The sequence below is a fragment of the Ambystoma mexicanum genome, chromosome 8, assembly GCF_040938575.1.
Source record: "Ambystoma mexicanum isolate Mex_15411 chromosome 8, UKY_AmexF1_1, whole genome shotgun sequence".
NCBI classification, from domain to species: domain Eukaryota; kingdom Metazoa; phylum Chordata; class Amphibia; order Caudata; family Ambystomatidae; genus Ambystoma; species Ambystoma mexicanum.
The window spans coordinates 728,055,244-728,065,912 of record NC_090929.1 but is presented as its reverse complement, the minus strand read 5'-3'; positions in this window follow the sequence as shown (position 1 = coordinate 728,065,912).

The following is a 10,669-nucleotide window of genomic DNA, read 5'->3' as shown; positions in this document are numbered from 1 at the left end:
AGGTTGAAATGATTATTAATACATTTGAGTGCTGCAATGTTTCAGAAGATAGCTCAGTGTGTTACGCACTCATTGCCGAGATCTATTTTCATATGAAAGATGACAATACCAAGTTCCATCACAGCCCACTCAGGGGCCTATTTTCTTGGCACAGTGAAGGTGCCAAATAGCACGATTCACTGCACCAAAAGAGGACGCCCAGGTTCCACTACTATTCTCAAGTGGGCCTGGGCGTCCTCTTAGAGCACGACAGTGCCAATTGTGGATTGTGCCTGTTCTAAGGTGTTACGGGCACAATCCAATCTCGGCAGCATTTTTGTAAAATAACGACATTCGTTATTTTACAAAAATGCTGCTGAGAACACAGTTCCTATACACCAAAGTGAGCAGCTTCAACATTGCAGGATGTTGAAGCTTCTTACTTTAGTGTATAGGAAAGTGTTCATATACACCCCTGTGGTGTATATGAACACTTTCCATTAAAGCGAGCAGCTTCATCATTGCATCCTGCAATGTTGAAGCTGCTGGCTTTGGTGTAAATGAAAGTGTACATATAGACATCTTGGCTTACACCAAAGCCAGCAGCTTCAACATTGCAGAATTTAACGTTGAAGCTGATCGCATTGGTTTAAATAAATGTGTTCCTATACACCCGTGCAGTGTATGAACACTTTCATTTAAAGCAAGCAGCTTCAACGTTGTATCCTGCAACGTTGAAGCTTCTCATTTTGGTGTAAATGAAAGTGTTCATATACACCCGTTCCGTGCTCTGGAGTGGCCTTTGAGGTTCCCCAGTTTAATGTTGAGGGGGGCGTTACTTGGAATTTCACACGTAGGTGTCCCAGAATCTATTGTAACAGGCTAGATCCCAGACACAAAATCTGACGAGTGTGTGATATGCTTCCTCTTGGTCCATTCAGAGTTTCCCAGGGGGTGGCCCCTTTTGGGGGAAGGCCCCTCCTGTTGCCAGCATGCAAATGTCCTTTGAAGCCAAGCAGGAAAACCTGTTCTGTGGCTTCCCCAGTACAGCAAATACATTTTTTTTCCTGAGCCAAAAGCAAGGCTGTTGGAATAAAACATTATATTAGATTTCAAACAAAACCCCCCTTACATTTCTAGGCAAGGGCAGGGCCTTATTCAACATTACACTTTTAAAACAGGCATGTTTCCCGTTTGCAAAAAGCAACCATTTTTACACATGGTTAATTCTGCTGGGATGTCACTTTCAAAAGCGGCCTTCTTACATCCATTTTCAGAATCTTTCCAAAGCCCCAGTCATGTTACCAATGCACAAGCATCTGTCAAAATAAAGATCCCTTGACACTGACATATGCACAGAGAGATAGGGTTTCTTTTGAAGAGTTTATCTGGGATATTGTGTTGCAAAATGTCAAGCGTTTTTCTGTAATGCTGGGAATAAAGTTGTTTGTGATTTCACAGAATTTTGCCTAACACAGCCTGTCATTCAGTGAAAATGCTTTCTTTTGCTGGGGCACAACCTGAATATGGCTGGGCATAGTTGTGTCTCACTGGATCAGAACTGTGTATTGTTGAACAGATGCAAAAGAGCATCTGGGCGGCATCACTTTAAATGTAAAATATTTCCTTTTTCAATTGGAAATTCTGAGCTAGCAGCAAAGCAGCACTGCTTTTCAATTCTCTTCAGACTCAAGCCAACCTGAAAGAAGAATGACTGAACTTCCAAGAATCAGCTGAACGTGAGCTGAAGTTTCTAGGTCGCAGATACCAGATCCGACAATACGGCGAGGGTCAAAAACCCGGGGCACTTTTGGCCCACCTACTAAGAATAGACAAAACACCTGCCCGCGTGGAACATATCCGAGACGCACAAGGAAACCTGTTCTATACAGAAGAGGAAATAGTAAATACATTCCGCAATTTCTATCAAGATCTATACAGCTCCAAAAGCAATACCAGTCCCGAGTCACTTCAAGATTTCCTCAATGACACCAAACTATATTGGGTAGTTCAAGAACTCTGTGAACCACTTAACGCACCCATCTCACAAGAAGAAATAGTAGAAGCAATAAAATCCCTTCCAACACCAAAGCTCCAGGCCCTGACGGCCTCACAGGAGAATTCTACAAAGCACACGTTGCCATCATAGCTCCACTACTCCTTCGAGTATACGAAGAAGCCCTAGAGCAGGGGATCCTCCCACCCACACTCAGCGAAGCCAATGTATTCTTAATACATAAAATAGGCAAGCCCCAAGAAGACTGCGCCTCCTACAGGTCAATCTCATTAATTAATCTTGATAACAAGATTCTAGCTAAAATTCTAGCAACAAGACTTCTCCCCCTCATGACCGCACTAGTATTAGGGGACCAGGACGGCTTTATCCCCGGGCGCAGCACAACCTATGGCATCCGATGGCTGTTTGGCGTCATTGCGGCACTTGGACCAACACAACAAGCAATCGCCGTCCTGCTGGACGTCGAAAAGGCCTTTGACTCCGTAGAGTGGCCCTATCTCTTTGCGACACTTAAACAAATGGGCTTGTGAAAATCCTTTATCAAAATGATTTCACTGCTTTACAATGATCCCCGATCCTACATTGCCTTAGGTAACATGAAACCTCCCTGTATCAGGCTAGAACGCGGCACCAGGTAGGGTTGCCCCTTGTCGGCCCTCATTTTTGCCCTAATCATGGAACCCCTAGCCTCCAGACTAAGATCCCACCAAATCAATAGAGGCCTCACCCTAGGTCCGCATAGATTAGTAGTCTCCCTATATTCCGATGATGTGATGTTATTTGTCAATGATCGCCAAACAAACCTCAACCCGATAATGCGTGAAGTGATCAAGTTTAGTAACATCTCAGGCCTTAAGACCAAACACTCCAAATCAGTGATATTTCCGCTGACACCAAATACCCCTAAGTTTCCCGATGATCACGTATTGAAATAGGAGTGCTCCAAAGTCCGATACCTCGGCATCTTTATGTCACTGAACTACAACGAAATATTTAAAGACAACTATGGAACGACCATAAGCTCCCTCCAGGAGCGCATTCAAAGATGGAAGTCTCTCCCACTAACGCTATGGGAGCGGGTCTCACTGACCAAAATGGTGATTCTCCCCAAACTTCTTTATTTATTCACAAATATACCACTAATACTACCACGCTCATTTTTCCAAAAAATTAAAAACCTTATCCTCGAACTAATATGGCTAGAAAGCCAGCAAGAGTTGCTTACACAACGTTGATATTACCAATATCACAAGGTGGATTCGCACTCCCCGACATGGAGAAATACTACTGGGCCACGCAGGCACAATTCCTGAACCACTAGTACACCACACACTTTATACACCCACATGTGCAGGTCGAACGGGCCCTAGCCTCTCCAAACCTTCTAAGAGCCATTATTCTCAGCAACCTCCCAGCGCCACTCAACATGATGAACACTTTCCTATCCACCTATGCAATTTGGAAGAAACTTGCCAATAAATACGAAATACACTCGAGATATTCCCCCCTACTACCAATCAAGTTCGTCCCCAGTATACCTCTGACAAGTTAAAAGATATTTCATGTATGGCTCAACAAAACCAATATCCAATCCATAGGTGACCTTTTCCCCGGAGGAATGTTCATAACTCCCCAGATGGCCAAAGAAAGAATAGGTAACACTTCACTCGATATATTCATTTACTTTAGATTACGCCATATCGTACAAGCCCAGTTTCCGCCATTTCCCAAGCAACCAGCGACATGGGACTTGCTACACAACGTGATTCAGGTGAAGGGAGAGGGGAGACAAGTGTCCATGATATACAAATCACTACTAACAAACACGATAATCACTGACACACGCGTGAAACGACGATGGCAGACAGCCCTCCAGTCGACAATACCAGAAGGCGTCTGGACCTACATTCTTCGTCAAACCCAGAAAGTCGCCATAAATACTCGCTTCAAACAATTTCACTTCAACTTTGTGCATCAAACCTACTAAACCCCCGCAAAAAAGCAACGCCATCACCCAGAAGCATCAACTCAATGTGAAAGATGCGGCGCCTCCGCCGCTGACTTTATCCACCTTGCCTGGAACTGTCCCGGGCTAGCCCGGTTCTGGTCTTCAATCCTACAGATAACGGCCGACATAGTGGGAGAGGAGCTGACCCCCCGCACGACCATCGCACTTTTAAGTCTAACCAAATACCTGCAACCTCTGTCTAGGAGACTGGCTGCCCTTCTCCTGGTGCTGCCATGCAGAAGGATTGCCTTGACACACAAATTCATAAGAACTTTACCCCTGCAAGCGCGACCCCCGACATCTGGGGTCCATACATCATCTACTTACTCTCCAACTCAGACACCTCATACTCTCAACCACAACTCTCCCAAACACAAAGGGCTAATGTTTCCATTCCTGCCTCAATCAACGTGGCTAGCTGAAACACAGTGAGCAAGTCGACAGAAGAGAACCTACACCAGACATTGCAGGAGGGGAGGGGGTTAATCCGGGAATTTTGCAAGTCATGAACGTACTTTTGTTGACTACACCCAATTGGTGCAGTTTTGTTTTTGTTTGTATTTGAAAAACCGAAAAATAAAGTTTAAAAAAAAATGGATCATGTGCACCTTTTACACTACTTGTAAACCATGCCCCTCTTCTAATCTCAGTCTCTCTGGATACAGACACCTTCCTGGTAGTTTATAATCTTCATCCACTATCAATTCTATATCATGTGCAGCTTTCTCCTTGTTTCAGATTGGTCTCCTGTATTCATGCTTGAGCACCTTGGTATTCTGTGAGGCTGCTAATCTGAGTCCTCTGTCTATTCTGGATCATTTGCACCTTTTCAGTATGATCTATATCCTGCATGTATACTATTGACAGTATACCTGGCTGCTATTGATAAAAAAGTGTCCTGTGCCAATGCTGCAATGCAAGTACCCTTGTCGTTGACTGCTAATGTTGCCATTGAAATGCTACTTGTTTATCATTCTGCTTACAGCAAGAATGAAGAGGGTAAGGGGACTGAAAGGGAGTGCCCATGCTTATTCTGATCGCTGTGAGGCAGCACATCAAGCTATTGGTTGTGATTCTGACGAGGAGGGGAGACCAGATATTCTGGATCCCTTAATTCATTTGCTTTGGCAAAGGGGGCCCCAAATAGGTTGATGCCCTGGGCCCCAAAAGTGCTTAAGATGGCCCTGCATTCTCTATTTTCCACTCAAGTGTTCCTGCTCTTTTACTCCCGCTCCACTATCTATGCTCCATTCCCAGTCTCTGTGCTCTTTTCTGTCTCCTCCCACTCCTCACTCCTGCTACTCTACCTTGATCTCCTTCTTTCTCTCCCATCTCACCACATATTTCTTGCTCACTGTTCTCTTCTCATTCTGCCACTGCTATTCTCCATCTAACGCCCACCAACCTGGCTGGGACTGAGACCTATTTTTATGCTTGCAAGGACCCACCTCCCCGGTCCACCAATTACAGACTGCACTCAGCTGTGGTGCATCAACAGTGCAGCACAAAATTGGTGCTGCATTGAAATTTGAATTTGTTCCTCAGCTTCTGTGCATCATTCCAAGCTTGTTGAAGCAGTTCCGTGGAGCAAACTCAAAAGAGGGACATGCCGCATCTTGCATCTCAGAGAGTTCTGCTAACGGTTGCTGCTGTTTGTCTCCACTATGCCTTGACACTGGTCGGGGGATATGCTTCTCTGTCTCCATGAGAAGATTCCCTGAATGGTTGCTGACCACCAAAGGGAAGTAGCTTGTGGTTATACTGGCATGAACCCAATCCTATATGTGTGTTGATTATAGACACCTCAATCCAGCAGCCATTGATTTTCTCACATGTTATGTTGTAGTAAGTTGATTCTCTTCTGCACAGGGTCAGTGATAATCATACCTGGTCAAACATTGTTCACCACAAATCCACGGTGCTCTAGGCATCTGTGCCAGAAAGGTGCACTGTAATTCCACAGACCTTCACAATCCTTTTTTTAGGCAATGAGGAATTTCTCAAAGTATTTTCTTCACATGGCAGATGTGGAATGGGATTTAAGGGAAGGTTCAGGTTGATAGGGTGAGAAGATTCTCAAAGCATCTGCAGCTTTTCTGAAATGGCAGAAAGATTGGGCGTTGTCATGGGTTTTAGGTGACCTAGTTACGGGAAAAGGCTGATTTTGGGGTTGTTATTTTAAGCATTCCAAACCAAACATCAACACATATTTGTACCAACTTGAGCTTGCAAGGTGAGTGGTCAAGTATATAAATTTCAGGCTAGGCTCAAATTTTGTCTTTACCACTTAACCAAAGTGTGTGATTCTGGGCAAATAATTTAACCTCACTGTGCCTCATCAGCCAAAATTAGGTGCTCCTAGAAGTGATTCAGTTCGCAGCAGTGACGTCATTTAGGGGTCACCAGAGGTCGCAACTGCGACCTCTGAGGTCTCCCTTGTGACCTCTAAAAAAGTATTTTATTCAAGCTCCTGTGCTGTGGCTCTTTACTTCTGGCGTGGCTGGCTTTCTTGTTAAAGCCCCTTAAAAAAAGAAGAAAAAGAAGAGGAGTGCCACAAGTCTAACACTTTCAGCACTGACCCTAAATAAGAAAGAATAGGAATACCAAATAATGTGTCTTTCTGGAATTCTATACAATAATTGCTAGGCTCATTGAAGGTTTAGTTCAGGCACACTTCAGGGGGTGAGTCACTGATTTAGTCTGTTCTTAAACGCCTCAACTCAGCCTTTCATCCTTCTGAGGTCGATAAATGAGTACCAAAACATTTGGGGTGATATTGGGTGTATATTTTTTCTATATAAAGCGTAAGTGCTATATAATAAAACATCATTATCATTTGGTCATGGACGTCTGCTTGCATTCACAGTAATTTGGTAATATGGGCCTATACACACTGATCTTAACGATACATATGGCGATCCATTCTTGTATGAAATGTAAATCACATTATAGTGATATCGTAACCATATTTTTCGTAGTGTACAATGGTATGTGATTCCACGTCCTGTTTTGTCAACGGGTTAAAGGTCGCGTTCAATCGCTACCGGCAATATCACTTCGGGGTGGGGTCAAATGACATCACTTTCTGTGATGTTATCAAGGGTCAAGGGTCGTGTGATGTCACTTCCGCTACCCCTGGCATTTTGGTGAAATGACGTCCCTGGTTCGCAGCATAAGATATTCCAAAAAAGCCCCGCTCATGATAGATGGGCAGCGCAGGTGTTAGGCCAAGAATGCACACACTTATCGATTTTTTAAAATATCAGGCCACATTTCTTCACATTATATATGAAATGGTAAATGATTTATAGCCTGCTAACTTTGCTTTGCCATATCCCAAGATAAAGAACGTATTTTTCTGATATTTAAAAAAATACAGTGGATTGTGTTCTTTCAAGAAAAGTGGTAAACCTCAGGGGCGTCCTTTGAGGGTTGACAGGGGTCACGCATGCGACCCCTGAGGTCTCCCTTACTACCCCTGTGGTCTCCCTTGCTACCCCCAAAAAAAAAAAACGATTAAAAAAAAATACATTTTACATTGAAGCTCCTGGGCTGTGGCCAGTGCCATGTGGCTCTTTGTTTCTGGAGTGGCTGGCATTTTTGTTGAGGTATATTTTTGTTGAGGTATCTCAAAAAAAGCAAGGGGTCCCACAAGTGTATGACTTTGACCAGTGACCCTAAATAAGAAAAAATGGGAATAACAAATAATTTGTCTTTCTGGAATCCTATACACTAATTGCTAGACTCATTAAAGGGGTAAAAGTTTTGTTCTATCGCTTTCCATGATGTTTCTTCGTGGTGGGGTCAATTGACCTCACTTCCTGTGATGTCATCAGATGGCAAGAGTCGTGTGATGTCACTTCCGCTCCCCATGGCATTTTGGTGAAATTACGTCCCTGGTACACCTTGTAAAAACGTTTTTTATTCCTAAGAAATGCATTTATGAAAGCTTTTAATGTCCACATTTGAAAGCCATTAATATGCTGTGAGATTGTTTCTTACCCTCTTAACTGGCATATTGTCTATGTCACATCACAGATCTATGACATTTTACTGTAGGACCACCGGTTGTCAAAAGCACTGGGGGTCGGCCAGTGGTGGGCACCTTGGGTGCTCCAAGGTAGAAGGCTCATAGAGCACTAACTTAGTTTGGGACTCACCTTCCTACCCCTGAACAGTCATGTCATTTGTGCTATCATGGGTGCTTTCTGCAGGAATTCCACATTCATTCATGCAGCTAAATCAGTGCACATTGTGTCGGTCAGGGATGACCACAGTCTCCAGAAATGTGCCACTAGGCAGCCATATCCATGTTGTGCTGACTCATCCTGGGGTTTAGACTCCTGCCAGACATGTTGCGGGATGTGGTCAGCCTTGTCATCTGCATGGCAATGGGACTCGAAGTCTGTCAGTGGTGCACACCTTTGGGCAGTATGGGCCTATTGTTCCCTTGTGGGCTTCGTGGAGTCTGATCAGGAAGAGTAGGGGGTGTGGCTAGCAGATGAGGCTGGCCTCCTCCCAGGACTTGAAGAACTCTGCCCTGAGTTGAGACCCATGTCTGACCATGGGGAGTCCTGGAGCACTAGCTCGGCCAAGTTAAAGCTCAGGTGCCTATCACATTTCTCGCTAACCTTGCTCTGGATTGTGACAGGTATGTTCTGTTGGGTACAACGTCCTTTCGTCGCGGGATGTTTTTTCGCAGGGTTTTCTACCGTGAATTATTTTTCGAAAAAACCTTTCACATTTTTTAGAGGTGGAACCCCCCCCAAAAAAAATATGTTTTTTTCAAAAAAAATCCCGCGATGAAATGATATGGAACCGTTCTGTTGGTGGCTGAAGCCCAGGATCAGATGAGGATCGAGGTGGGTCTGTAGAGCCTTTTGGAACTCCATCCTGGCCCTAGGAGATCTGACCGGTCTTTGGTTTTTGTTTCACACTTTCCATAACAATTCAGAGGAAGGTAACAGGTCTTTCATATATTCTATGTACTTAAGGTGAGAAAGAAAATGGTGTCCACCAAAGCATCCAAGAATCAAGCCAGGTCTTTGTCTGGGATGGCCACTGGCATCACCCTGGTGGTCTTGGTGACCCTTGCTCGACCACCTCTTAATCCAGCCCCTTTAGGCTGGCTTGTGCCAAACGCCATCCTGGGAAAGCACCAGAAGGTCATATGCAGAACTGGGAAAGCCCGGGCTAGGTTGATAAATGTAGAAATTCAGAAAGAAATGTGTTTGTGCATTTGCTTTAGGGCCTCCCTTTTTTCCAGTAATTTGCCACTTGTGAATATTGTGAAATATCTTGGATTATTTACCACCTCTGATATCAGCGTTCTCTTTGACCATGATAAATCAGAGGTCACAGAGTGTGTTTACAGATACCCGAACTATGCTGCTCTTGTTTTACATCAGATGGAAGACTGAAACCCAGATGCGTTTGGAATTGTAAATGTATTATTTTGTATTTGAAGTTTGCATTGATCATGGAATGAAGTACTAGCATGTGAGGGCACGCCCCCATAAGCTCACACCAGAAAAAATACAGCTCGCTAGTGAAAAAGGCCCAAGACACTGCTTGCAAGGATAACAAGTATTTAGTAGAAAAGCACCAACAAAGAACTCTGTTGCCGCTGAAGGTTCTGAGCTCCGTCGGCATGTGCGGCACATAAAAGCACAAACAAAGTCACTGATGATGTAATTTCATACAGTACAATCCCACAACACTAATTGGCAGAGCCTTATACATGTAGGGCCTGCTCCATAGGGGATGCCAGGCCATTGGTCCATCTTCATCTGTCCATATTCGTCCAAGTGGGTGCTGCTGGGCTTGTCATCCGCGCTGAGATTGGCCTAACAATTAATTAGCTACTTGGAAAAGCAATGTTATTTTATCGTTTAACAGTGCACCTGGGAGGCACAGGCTGGGGGATGGTGGGAGAGCCGAGATCACGCTATCCCACTCACTTCATTCGCTCTCAAACAAGTGAGCAACTTACAAAGTCTTCATTTTAGGCTATAATTTGAAACCACCCTGCACCTCCCTGCACAAATCATGTGACCCAATTGTGAAGGCAAGATAGCCTTGCTTTCTGATCTTAGTGATCGATTGAGGGGTGTAATAGTTTTATGGTCAGTGGTCTGGGTTTGGATGGTACTGTGGTATGTCGGGGTCTTAGGCTAAAACCATTGGTAAGCTGTATTTCTTGTGTGGGGGATCGTTGGGGGCAGGAGGGCCTTGCTATCTTTTCCGTGAATGGTAACTGCTGTGAGAAACCTAAAGGTGACTCCCTAGATAGTCCCGGGGTTCTGTCATCCAGGTGGCCAGGACTGTAACGCTCACCTGATTCCCGCAGAAGTGCCGGTCTTGACTGGGTGAATGCCGTATCTTCAAAGGTGATGTGTAACACACGGTTGGCTCTTTGGGCTGGACCTCTGTGCACTGTATGTCTGACTCGAAGAGTAAGATGTCTGCAGATAGAAAATATGGGATTAATGAACTGGGGTTATTGGGTGCCTCTCTCCTCTTCCCTTTCTCTTCTCCTGTAGAACCCCAAAGGTTAACGCCCTCACCTTAGGTAAGTGAACGCCGAGCTCTCCATCTGCCTCGGGGCAGGGTGCCGTAACCAGTTTCTTCACTGGATAAGGGTGCAGGCCTCTTGACCTCAGAGG